Below are 14,010 nucleotides of genomic sequence, written 5' to 3' on the forward strand. Positions count from 1 at the left end.
GATCCCTCCCAAACAGTTCTCTTCCCTCCCCCACAATTGTCCCCACCATCTTAAGTACTGGCAGAAAGTCTGCCAGTACTAAAATAATAGCTATCTTTTAATTTTTATTTTTTTTAAATTCCAGCATATTTACATATGCTGCTGTGTAGGATCCCCCCATAGCACCCAACCTCCCTGACCCCCCCAACACAGAGCTCTAATCTTCCCCCTCTCACTATTTGGTGCAATTTTGGGTACTGGCAGCTGTCTGCCAGTAGCCACTTTTCAAACTTTTGTGCATTGTTTTTAATATATTTTTTTTTTCTGTAGTGTAGCTGGCCCCTCCTCAATACCCCCCTCTCCCAGATCCCTTTTATAAATAAAAATTTGACCCCCATCACCCGCTCCCACCACAGATCACCACCCGCTCCCACCACAACCGGACCGTTTACTGAGATGATTTAGATTGCGGGGGCGCGCACACACATTTGCGCACACGCAGCCCCGCCCCCGTGCATGCTCCCGCACGCACCGGGGACTAATCCGGAAGAAGATTCCCAGCGATGGGCCGCCCACCCTCCTCCTTGCAGCTGCTCCCACCCACCAACGATCGGCACCATCGCTGGCCGATGCAGAGAGGGCCACAAAGTGGCCCTCTCTGCATCGGTGTGCCAGAAAAGGTATTGCCATGATGCCTCAATATCGAGGCATCACGGCAATACCTTGAAAGCGGCTGGAAGCGATCAGGTTCGCTTCCAGCCGCTTTAAACAGCTAGGTCGTACAGGGTACGTCGCTGGTCTTTAAAGACCAGTTTGTGTAAGACGTACCCTGTACGACCCTTGATGTTAAGGGGATGTGTATATATGTGTATACATGTGTATTTATGTTTAAAAAAACACACGTGTATACACATGTATACATATGTATAAATATTTAAGAGCCCTTTCCACTCAAATACCTGAAAACAAGAAAAATCATTTTGTTGAATTTTAATATTTAATAATGTGTTTTACTGTGTATGTACTATGAATATTTTACATTACAATGCTCTTCGCATAGGGGAAAATGTTCTATGTATTTTTAAATGCCTATATATATCTCTTTATACTTATTCCTATACCTACATATATTTATATATATATATATATATTACAAAAAGATATACAGTATATAGAAATATATATTTAAAAATAAATAGAACATTTTCTTCTATGATAAGAACATTGGAATGTAAAATATTCATAACTATATTGGGTTTAATGCTGTAGTGAGATTTTTTCCAGTTTGCACTCTCAATTGAAGTCTATGGGGGAGAAGAAGTTAGCGCGGTCGCAATATTCCAAGTCCTAAAATTAGCACGTGTTGACTTTCGCTCGCTTGTTTTTCATCAATTTGCTTTCATGTGTCGCGCATAAACTCTCCTCAAAGGGTATGTTTAACGTGGTTGGCTTAGTGTGCGTATTACTAGTTGAAAGTAAAAATTTAGAGTGTGAGCGAAAGGCCGATGTGCACCAACTCCAGGACTTTGTGACTTCTCCCATAGACTTCAATGGAGCATGCTGTTTAAAAAAAACAACAAACTAACAGTTATAACTTGTGCGCTAACCAAACACTGCGTTAGACCAACTGTTCTAAAGTCGAAGGGACCTATGAATATTTTACATTCCAATGTTCTTCACATAGAAGAATTTTTAAAAAAAAAATATTTATTTCTATATATATCTGATGATTTTTTTGGGGAAAATATATATCTATATATATCTATATAAATATATACAGGTATAGATACATATACAGATATAGAACATTTGAAATGAAAAGCATTTATATTCAAAACACAATAAAACACAATCAGATAGATTTCAAGTTATGCGCGCTATAGGGAAATTAATGAATGCAACAAAAGTTTCGTATTTTAACCCCCTATAGCGCAGCCATTACAAGTTTTTAAAAACCCAGCTTGTGCATGCGATATGGTGCTTTTAAGCTCCATACCGCACCAAAAACAAGCGTTGTTTTGACGTGCTTGTGCATGCTTTCCCCATAGACATCAATGAGGAGAGCGGGTCAGAAAAAAGTCTAACACCCGCGATTGCAGAAAGAAGAGCTCCGTAACGCTTAAAATGTTAAAACCTAACACCCTAACATAAACCCAGAGTCTAAACACCCCTAATCTGCCGGCCACCAACATCTCCGCCACCTACCTACAGTTATTAACCCCTAATTTGCCGCCCTAATATTGCCGCCACCTAGATAATGTTATTAAGCCATATTCTGCCGTCCCCAATATAGCCACTACTCTACTAACGTTATTAACCCCTATTCCCCTGCACCCCCACATTGCCCACACCATAATAAATCTATTAACCCCTATTCTGCCGCTCCCCGACATCAATGCAACTAAATAAAGCTATTAACCCCTAAACCTCTGGCCTCTCACATCACTACCACTAAAAAACCTATTAACCCCTAAACCGCCAGCCCCCCACATCGCAAAAATCTAAATTAAACTATTAACTCCTACACCTAACCCTAAAACTAACCCTAACACCGCCTAACTTTAACATAATTACAATAGAGCTAAATTAAACTTACAATGATTAACTAAATAATACCTATTTAAAAGTAAATACATACTTACCTGTGAAATAAAACCTAAGATAGCTACAATATAACTAATAGTTATATTGTAGCTAGCTTAGGTTTTATTTTTATTTCACAGGTAAGTTTGTATTTATTTTAACTAGGTAGACTAGTTAGTAAATAGTTATTAACTATTTACCAACTACCTAGTTAAAATAAATACAAACTTACACCTGTCAAATAAAACCTAAGCTACCTTACACTAAAACCTAAAATTAAAAAAAATTAAAAACACTAAAATGACACAAAATAAAAAATCTACCATTAAAAAAACCCCCACAAGATTATCCAAAAAAATAAAAAATGATTCCTATTCTAATTCCCTTTAAAAAAATAAATAAAAAAAAATACTCAAAATAAAAAACTCTAATCTAGAATAAACTACCAAGGGCCCTTAAAAGGACCCTTTGCAGGGCATTGCCCTTAAGTTAACAGCTCTTTTGCTACAAAAACAAACACCCCCTAACAGTATTACAAACCCCCACCCCCTAAACCCACAAAATAAAAATAATGTAAAACCTAATCTACCCATTACCCTGAAAATGGCATTTGTATGGGCATTGCCCTTAAAATAGCATTTAGCTCTTTTGCTGCCCAAGCCATAATCTAAAAATAAAAACCCACCCCAAAACGAAAAAAAAAAAAATACGTTACACAAAATAACAAACAAATTATCAAAATTAATAAAAATTATTCCTATTCATCATCCAATAGAATGAGAGCATCTTAAATCCTATTGGCTGATTTGAACAGCAAATAGAATTTTAGCAGCACTAATTCCTATTGGCTGATTAAAATTTTTCAGCCAATAGGAATGCAAGGGACACCATCTTGAATCACGAACCTTGCATTGAAGATTCAGTGTACGGCGGCGACCATATGAAGAGGATGCTCCGCACCGGATGTCTTCAGTATGGACCCGCTCCGCGCTGCTGGGATCAAGATAGTAGATGCCGTCTGGATGAAGACTTCTCGCCGCTTGGATGAAGACTTCATCGCTGGGATGAAGATTGAAGAGGCTGCCTGGATGAAGACTTCTCGCCGCCTGGATGAGGACTTCGCTGTCGGGATGAAGATCGTTCAAGCGGGACTTCAAAAACTGTATGTGGATCTTCGGGGGTTTTTTTAAGGGTTTTTTGGGTGTTTTTTTTTTTAGTTTAGGGTTTGGGCAGCAAAAGAGGGCAATGCCCATCCAAATGCCCTTTTCAGGGCAATGGGTAGCTTAGGTTTTTTTTAGAGTTAGGTTTTTTATTTTGGGGGGTTGGTTGGGTGGTGGGTTTTACTTTTGGGGGGTCTTTGTATTTTTTTTACAGGTAAAAGAGCTGTTTAACTTAGGGCAATCCCCTACAAAAGGCCCTTTTAAGGGCTATTGGTAGTTTATTGTAGGCTAGGTTTTTTTTTGGGTGGGCTTTTTTATTTTGATAGGGCTATTAGATTAGGTGTAATTCTTTTTCATTTTTGATAATTTCGTTTGTACTTTTTCATAATTTTAATCTAAAGTTAGGGGGGGCGTTAGGTTTAGGGGTTACTAGTTTAATTTAGTTTATTGCGATGTGGGGGCTTTCGGTTTAGGGGTTAATAGTTTACTTTAGTATATTTTATTGTGGGGGTTTGCGGTTTAGGGGTTAGTAGGTTTATTATAGTGGTGGCGGTGTAGGGCTTAATAATTTAAGTATAGTGGGGCAGACGGTAGATTAGGGGTTAATAATATTTAAATGGTGTTTGCGATGCGGGAGGGCAGCGGTTTAGGGGTTAATATGTTTATGATAGTGGTGGCAATGTCGAGGAGCGGCGGAATAAGGGTCAATATTTTTTTTAGTGGCGGCGATGTCAGGAGCAGCAGATTAGGGGTTAATAAATTTAATATAGTGTTTGTGATGCAGGAGGGCCTCGGTTTAGGGGTTAATAGGTAGTTTATGGGTGTTTAGTGCACTTTGTAGCAGTTTAGTTCGGAGTTTTATGTAACAGATTTGTAGCGTAAAACTCATAACTACTTCTTTTAGTTAGCGTTACAGATCTTGTCCTTTTAGGGTGTAACGCAGGTTTTTTAGCCTCACCACAAAACTCGTAATGGCAGTGCTATGGGAATCCCATGAAAAAACGTCATTTTTACAAGTGCGGGGCTGACATTGCGTTACAGGCTAAAAGGCTTGCGGCACACCTATTCCGACAAGACTTGTAATGGCTGCGGTGCTGTTTTAATGCTGAAATTACACATTTTTCAGCATTAAAACACAAACGCACAACTCGTGATCTAGGTGAATAAAAATTATTAAAATTAAATATTTCATGTTTCAAGGAATTTGACTAGAAAGGGATCAAAAGTGTATATATATATATATATATATATATATATATATATATATATATATATGTCTTTATATGTATATACATGTGTATATATGCATATACATATTTACACTTATAAACCCATAAATACACATATATATATACACATATATAGAAGTAAAGGATCAGTTATAAGCGCTATCTATAAACCCTGGTGGGTGTTATATGGTATTCCTTAGAGCAGCTAAGTTCTATATGTGTGTACTTGTAACCACTAACAAGTGAGGTAAAGAATAAAAATAGAAGGATTATGGAACTAGCGCTAAAGGTCCCAAAGATGGTTTTAGTATAAATGAATGATATAGTGTAGGTTTATTTAACCACAACAAAATGTTTTATTTTATTTTGTTTTTTGTATTAAAAATGGGAAAATTTGGGAAAATTGAAATCTTGTTTAGGTATGTTGGGCTCAGTTACACACTGACTGCAGTCATTTTTTTGAAAGCAGTACTATTGTGCTGAGTCCTATTGCTAAAAACAATGTTTTATTAGTATGCTTAATTAAAACACAAAAATAAGAAAAAAAGGAAGGTTCACACAATTGGAACATAAAACATACAAAAACAGAGTTATAAGCTGTTTGTTCTAGGTCTGGCAATAGTGTCTGAAACTAACTCATAGAAAGTATGTAACAGACAGATGCCAGAACAATAGTATTGACAGAGTAATGATTGATAAATGTATTAAAAAATATATAAAAATTCATGTATGGATCAAAATAAGATGAATAAAATTCATGGAATGTAAAAATCAAAATCAAAAAATGCAGGTATATTATAAATGGACAATTGATTATATAGAAGTCACTAAAATGTTAAAAATACTGACGATTTGTGCTATAAGTAGTGCGCACTACAAAATTTATAAAATGATCGAATAAATTGTTTGGTTTAAAACAGAGTGTTATAAATATATGATAAAACAATCTGTGGAGCGCCTAAATATTAATAAAACTTATCTCCAAACAAGAGTCCAATCGTTGGTGTATAGTGGATAGAGCTCAAAGGGTTTGTACAGCCGTTAGCGGTTTCGGCGAAACCGGAAGTGGATCCTTGGTGAGAACCGGAAGTGACGTCACTGAGTTCTCGCGAGCTTACGCGTTTCGTGGGTCCTATGCCCACTTCATCAGAGTTAGAATCCACTCCCATCCTTGCCTGCTATTTATCTTAGCAAACCGGAAATTGCTCCATATTTGTTATTGTAAATTGTATTCATTTAAAACTTAGTTATATTAATCAATTTTTTCCAAAAGCTCAATTTGTCAGTTTTTTGACTGTAGAGTGCTCACTTGGTTAGATTGCTTCTTTGTATTTTTTGGGGTATTCTTTCATGTTACCGTAGTATTCCAAAAAAAAAAAAAAAACAATTTTTTTTTATTTATTTATAATGTTTTTATAAAAACTACCTTGTTTATCTGTTTTGTTCATGTGGTATTATAAAAATGATTGGATTCATATACACACATATATATATATATATACACACATGTGTGTATATATATATATATATATATATATACACATATATATACACACGTGTGTGTATATATATATATATATAAACACACATTTATATATACTCTATATATATATATATATATATATATATATATATATATATATATATATATATATAAATAAATAAAAATATACAAAAAGTGTGTGCACTCTGATAGCCAGTGAGATTATGTCTAGCAGTCAGGGCCGCCACTAGAAATTTTGGGGGCCCTGACTTAACCATTGATCAGCCCCCCCCCCCCTTTTGACATGTGCAAGTTTTGACCAAGTGACTAAAACGTATATGCACTTTATTCTTATGTGTAGTCAAACTTGAAAATGTTGTAAAGGTAGTAACACACAAGCACAGAAACACTCATACACTGAAACACACACTCACACATAAGAAATCACATATAGGCACTCTAGCAGACACGCAAAGAAACACTCAGACACAGACACCCAAACATACACTTAGCACTTGTTTACATTGACCTGACAAGTAATGAGGTAGACTACAGTTTTGTCAAATAAGGAGATTTACAAAACAAAATATGAAGTTCTGATTATCTGTTTGTCAAGGAAGATGCCAACTAAATGATGACAACAGCATGCAGTGGCTAAAAGGAAGGGCCCTGAACTGCCTAAACAGTAATTGAAAGGTTAAATGGTGGATTGGTGACTTCCGGAAAGGTCTCATTAGTCTCAAAGTCTGTTGAAAGATGTGAATAATCAGTAGTAAGGTCAAAATGTCCTGAAAAGGAACAGACAATAGACACACACACAAACTCAAACACAAACTTGCACATACACCCACGGAAATACCGACATAGACAGCCTCAGAAAACACATAAAGACATACACACACAGAAAACACACAAAGACATACATATACACACACCCTCACTGAGATATCCACAGAAAACACACAAAGACATACACACACTATGACAGAGACACCCACAGAAAATGCACAGAAATACACCCAACCTCACAGAGACATCCACAGAAAGCACACAAAGACATACACACCCACCCTCACAGAAGCATCCAGACAAAATATACAAAGGCATACATATACACACCCTCAGAGAGACACCCATAGAAAAAGCACACAGACATCCACAGAAAATGCACAAATACATACACACCCACCCTAACAGAGAGACCCACAAAAAAAAATACATACACACTCATAGAGACACAAACAAAAGCACAAAGATATAAACACAGACACCCACAGAAACACTCATAGGAGCTAAAATGTCTGCACATTGTATCCCCTAAATGCATGATAAAAAAATTGCAGAAATTAAGAGATCACTTTTTAAAGAATCATATTTGTAAATGTGCAAACAAAAATAATTCTGTGAATTCAAAATTGTACATTAATGATCTGAGTAGATGGCTAGATGAAGAGAAGTACTTTTGAAAGGTTTGTTTGTTTTTCCCCATTTTCCCCAACCAAGAGCACCACTTCAAATATGGTGTACAAATGTTTGCATCTGTCAGCTGTACTTATGGATTTTGAAAATGCTGTAATCTATATGGGCTTGGTGGAACCATAAGCTGTGGTACTCAGTCTCATGCCATTAGATCTGGTTAAATGCAGGATTTAGGCTTGTTTGTAGGTATTTCAAAATGATGTCAGCTGTAGTGTAAACGGAACAGTGTTAAGTTAACCTGTCTCATTTCAAACACTGAGCAATCTTAGTCTGAGAGTATAACATTTTATGCAGATGTAAAAATCTTAGATAAAATGCATCCTTGCATCTGGAAAGTCCTTGCATAAAGGGGCAGTGAACTGAAATGTAATTAAAATATGTATATTAATTAAAAAAAACTCATATCTGCCAAAAGGGCACCTACCATTTGTGTATTGAGGAGGAAACATTTCTGCATGGCTTTAAATATAGAATTTCTACAGCATTATCAAATAATCATAAATACACTGCTGCATATTGCTAAAAAAAATGTTTTTATGGACCCCTGGCCCCACCATACAACTACTACAACACTGAAGTTACAATCCGAAATTGCACAAAGAAATAAAAAAAAATTACTAAGTCAAATGAAAGTGATCTGCTGTCTGACTCAGGTGCACACTGTACAAACTTAAGTGCCATGTCTGTCTCACACTGTGCATAGTGGTTTATTGCACACTCAGAAATCCTCACAAATGCTAATGCTTTACTACTTGTAATAACATTTCCCACGCTCAGTAGCACTCTGCTGTAGTACCCTCTGGTGGCTGCCAAAATTAAAAATAAAAAAAAATATATATATATTTTTTTTTAAATAAGTTGTGGGTTGAGAGCAGTCAGAGCAAAGAACAAGTACAAAATTTAACAGTTATAAATCTAACTACAGAGATTTTTGAAAAAGAAGAAATGGAAGTATTAGGATTAGGTTTGGGGTTTGTCCCCAGTACAAACTTCAATCTTCTAGATACTGTTATAGATTTAAATTGTTTTATACGCAAGCTAACCCTAAAAAAATACTTTACAACCAATAAAGATGCTGATTTTGAAGAATTACAAGAATTTTCACCACTAAGTTTGGGTACCATGTGTGACATTAATTTTGATGAGGCTAGTGACTACATGTCCCTTTTAGAATTAGAAATGGAGACATATAAGGATAATTTTGGTTTAACCAGAGAGGGTCAGAGTTTTAAGCCTCCTTCAATATTCTACCCGACTAAATCAAGGGGTAGTGTTTTAGAGGCCTTCCACCACCGGGTAGAGACAGACCTTAGGTTTTTATCTAATTCAGTATCAGTTGAAAAAGTTCATTCTAATCTTTCCTTTAGGCAACGTGAGGCCATCAAAAAGCTTAGGGGTAAAGAATCTGTTGTCTACAGACAAGCAGATAAAGGAGGAAACATTGTGGTAATGTGGAAGGCTGAGTATTTGAAAGAAGCCAAAAGACAGCTTGAGGACACAGAGGTATACTGCAGACTTGATGGTAATCCAACAGGAGTTTTCCAGGGACTTGTGTATCATATTTTAGATGATGGTAGAGAGGAGGGTTTCATCAATGAGTCCACCTTTGAATTTTTGTATGTTGTGGAACCAATTGTTCCAATTTTTCACCACCTTCCGAAGATACACAAGTCCCTGGAAAACATTAAAGGTAGGCCCATAGTGTCAGGGATAGGGTCGCTTTTGGAGAGGCTATCCACTTGGGTTGACTCAGTTACATACGGGATACCAAGCACCTCTTGAGGCTGTTGGACGATGAAGTCTGGTCAGAGAGTTTTCTATGGATTACAGTGGATGTTGTGGGATTGTATTCTACAATCCCACACCATAAAGGCCTAATAGCAATTCGCTTCTTTCTTGATAAATTTACCAACTTTGAAGACAACTTTAAGGATTATGTGATAAGAGTAACATCTTTTCTCCTTAATCACAATTACTTTCTGTTTAATGGTGAGTACTATCTCCAGAGGCGTGGGACAGCCATGGGGGCAAAATTTGCCCCATCTTACGCCAACCTTTATATGGGTTGGTGGGAGCTGTCCCACGTCTATGGAGATAGGAATCGCTTTAAAGACTGTATCCATTTTTTCAGGAGGTATATAGACGATTTGGTCTTTATATGGAAGAGTACAACTTCACAGATAGAAGACTTTGTAAATTTACTTAATGATAACTCAGTTGGTTTACAATTCACCCATGAATTTGATTCAAAGAAAATAGCGTATTTGGATGTGTTACTGAAAGGCAACTGTGCAGATAATAAAATAGAGAGTGAACTTTATCGTAAGCCACTTCAATCTAACGCAATTTTACATGCTAAAAGTGCACATCCGAAGCACACTGGTTTTGGAATCATCAAGGGTGAATTCATCAGAATCAAGCGTAATTGCTCAGAACAAAGTAGCTTTCTACAAGAGAGCATTAGGCTTAAAGAGAGATTCCTACAGAGGGGTTACAATCACTCCGCTATAGATAGTGCTTTTCAGCAAGTACTCCAAATAGACAGAAAAGATTTACTGCAGGAAGCACCTAAGAACAAAAGGTGTCATGATAAGAGTAAACTCACTTTCGTGACCACATTTTCAAATCAGTATGAACAAATCACAAGCATCATTAAAAAACATCTCCCCATTCTGAAGGGAGATAAGGATTTATATGATGTGATAATGAAAGGTTGCAACTTTGTACCAAAAAGGAACCGCAATTTGGGTAACTACCTTTCTCCTAGCATGGTCACAGAAAAGGCCATAGGCAGGAGTCATTGGCTAACCAGCATAGGCCACTATAAATGTGGTTTTCACACGTGTAAAGCATGTGGCCATGCGTGGGTAGCCAAACAGTTCCAATCATGCGCCACACAGAAAGTGTATGATGTTACAGGTTACACTAACTGTAGGTCAAGCTATGTGGTCTACTTGGTGCAGTGTGTGGTCTGCCACATGCAATATGTAGGCATGACCACCAGGGAGGCCAGAGTAAGAATACGGGAGCATCTAAATGACATTTCATCTGAGACTCCATGTTCTGCTCTTGCGGCACACTTCATTGAGAGACATAGTGGTCATGTGGCCTCATTCAAATGGATGGTCATAGAAAAAGTTAGGAATCCAGTGAGAGGAGGTAATTTGGACCAGCTTTTGTCCAGAAGAGAAATTTTTTGGATTTTCAATTTAAATACCAGATTGCCTCAGGGATTCAATACTGAGGCAGACATAATTAATGTTTGGAAATAGAATTTAGTGTCTCATCACTTATATTTACACATCCCCACTATTAACTTTTTATGCCCATAAGTTCTATTATTATTTTTGAGAGTTTAAGATACATTTAACCTCTATAGTAGTTAAATTACTTAAAAAGGTATCATTAAATATTGCAAGTAAGGAGACATTGGTGAAAAAAAAAAAAAAAAAAAAAAAATTTTGCCTAGACATTAGTGAATGTTTATTTAAACTTCCACTGTATATTCGCTCCAGGTGTTTATTCTTTTTTAATTCACCTTTTGAAATTTAATGTCCCCCAAAATATTATTATGGGCTTTTACATCATTTTACACTTAAAATAGACTTTTGTATTATTTAGTTGCCCTTGCAGTGAGTCTGTAATTATTTTTCATTGTTTAAAGTTACATAATAGTGTCTAACTTATTTAGAGTACATTTTCACATAAATATGTGATTACAATTTAACACACAATGTAACACTTGTCAATATTATATGAAATTACAGTCCTCAGTAGTATAAGGGTGTAGCTTTAACTTAATACTTAGTTTATATGAGTGTTTATTTGAATGTTAGATTTCAACTCAAGACTTTAATGGTTAATACAATCAGAGATGTGTAAGATGTATCAGGTTACACTAATGATGGTTCACAGGTGCTTTTCATACAAACTAACATATGAGCCTATAAAAGGTGACAGTATATGGTACTATCTAGGTATCTGATGACGGCTTAGGCCGAAACGCGTCATACCAGACAGCTTATACTTGCAAGTATTTTTTATCTTGCTATTCTGCTTGTTTAAATTTAATAAATGCTTTGAGAAAATATAATATTTCCTGTGCTCCGTTTTTCATTTGTGACTTTTAAGTTAACCTGTCTCATTTCAAACACTGAGCAATCTTAGTCTGAGAGTATAACATTTTATGCAGATGTAAAAATCTTAGATAAAATGCATCCTTGCATCTGGAAAGTCCTTGCATAAAGGGGCAGTGAACTGTAAAAATCTTAGATAAAATGCATCCTTGCATCTGGAAAGTCCTTGCATAAAGGGGCAGTGAACTGAAACATTAGTGAATGTTTATTTAAACTTCCACTGTATATTCGCTCCAGGTGTTTATTCTTTTTTAATTCACCTTTTGAAATTTAATGTCCCCCAAAATATTATTATGGGCTTTTACATCATTTTACACTTAAAATAGACTTTTGTATTATTTAGTTGCCCTTGCAGTGAGTCTGTAATTATTTTTTATTGTTTAAAGTTACATAATAGTGTCTAACTTATTTAGAGTAAATTTTCACATAAATATGTGATTACAATTTAACACACAATGTAACACTTGTCAATATTATATGAAATTACAGTCCTCAGTAGTATAAGGGTGTAGCTTTAACTTAATACTTAGTTTATATGAGTGTTTATTTGAATGTTAGATTTCAACTCAAGACTTTAATGGTTAATACAATCAGAGATGTGTAAGATGTATCAGGTTACACTAATGATGGTTCACAGGTGCTTTTCATACAAACTAACATATGAGCCTATAAAAGGTGACAGTATATGGTACTATCTAGGTATCTGATGACGGCTTAGGCCGAAACGCGTCATACCAGACAGCTTATACTTGCAAGTATTTTTTATCTTGCTATTCTGCTTGTTTAAATTTAATAAATGCTTTGAGAAAATATAATATTTCCTGTGCTCCGTTTTTCATTTGTGACTTTTAAGTTAACCTGTCTCATTTCAAACACTGAGCAATCTTAGTCTGAGAGTATAACATTTTATGCAGATGTAAAAATCTTAGATAAAATGCATCCTTGCATCTGGAAAGTCCTTGCATAAAGGGGCAGTGAACTTAAATGTAATTAAAATATGTATATTAATTAAAAAAAACTCATATCTGCCAAAAGGGCACCTACCATTTGTGTATTGAGGAGGAAACATTTCTGCATGGCTTTAAATATAGAATTTCTACAGCATTATCAAATAATCATCAATACACTGCTGCATATTGCTAAAAAAAATGTTTTTATGGACCCCTGGCCCCACCATACAACTACTACAACACTGAAGTTACAATCCAAAATTGCACAAAGAAATAAAAAAAAATTACTAAGTCAAATGAAAGTGATCTGCTGTCTGACTCAGGTGCACACTGTACAAACTTAAGTGCCATGTCTGTCTCACACTGTGCATAGTGGTTTATTGCACACTCAGAAATCCTCACAAATGCTAATGCTTTACTACTTGTAATAACATTTCCCACGCTCAGTAGCACTCTGCTGTAGTACCCTCTGGTGGCTGCCAAAATTAAAAATAAAAATATATATATATATATTTTTTTTTTTAAATAAGTTGTTCTTACCACATGGGTCCCCCTGGCCCATTGTGCCCCTGACAGGAGTCATCCCTGTCACCCCCTGATGGCGGCCCTGCAAACAGTCACAAATGTAATATATGAGACTAAAAAATAGAGTTACATTCACACAACTCGTAAATGTGAAAGCATGACAAGGCTGTACTCAGGTTCATAATTAAATCTTGTTTATCATATCCCTTGACAAACCAAAAAACAACTTAACTAAAAAGCTGCAAAACACATGTAAATACAAATCCAGGCCTGGAAAACAATTGTAAATGTTACAAGGAAAGAACATCAGAGTTTAGCAAGTACCTCCAGAGCACATAAGTGTATAAAACACTACCTAAACTCCAGGTGGTTCATACACAACAGTATAATGCAACCTAAACAGAGTAAAGGAGCATGTAACGCTATTATGACATTACAATGTTGCAAAGTTCCTTGAACTGTGACTTAGTTGCCGAAATGGAAAGT

Source organism: Bombina bombina, chromosome 3, assembly GCF_027579735.1.
Source record: "Bombina bombina isolate aBomBom1 chromosome 3, aBomBom1.pri, whole genome shotgun sequence".
Lineage (NCBI taxonomy): Eukaryota > Metazoa > Chordata > Amphibia > Anura > Bombinatoridae > Bombina > Bombina bombina.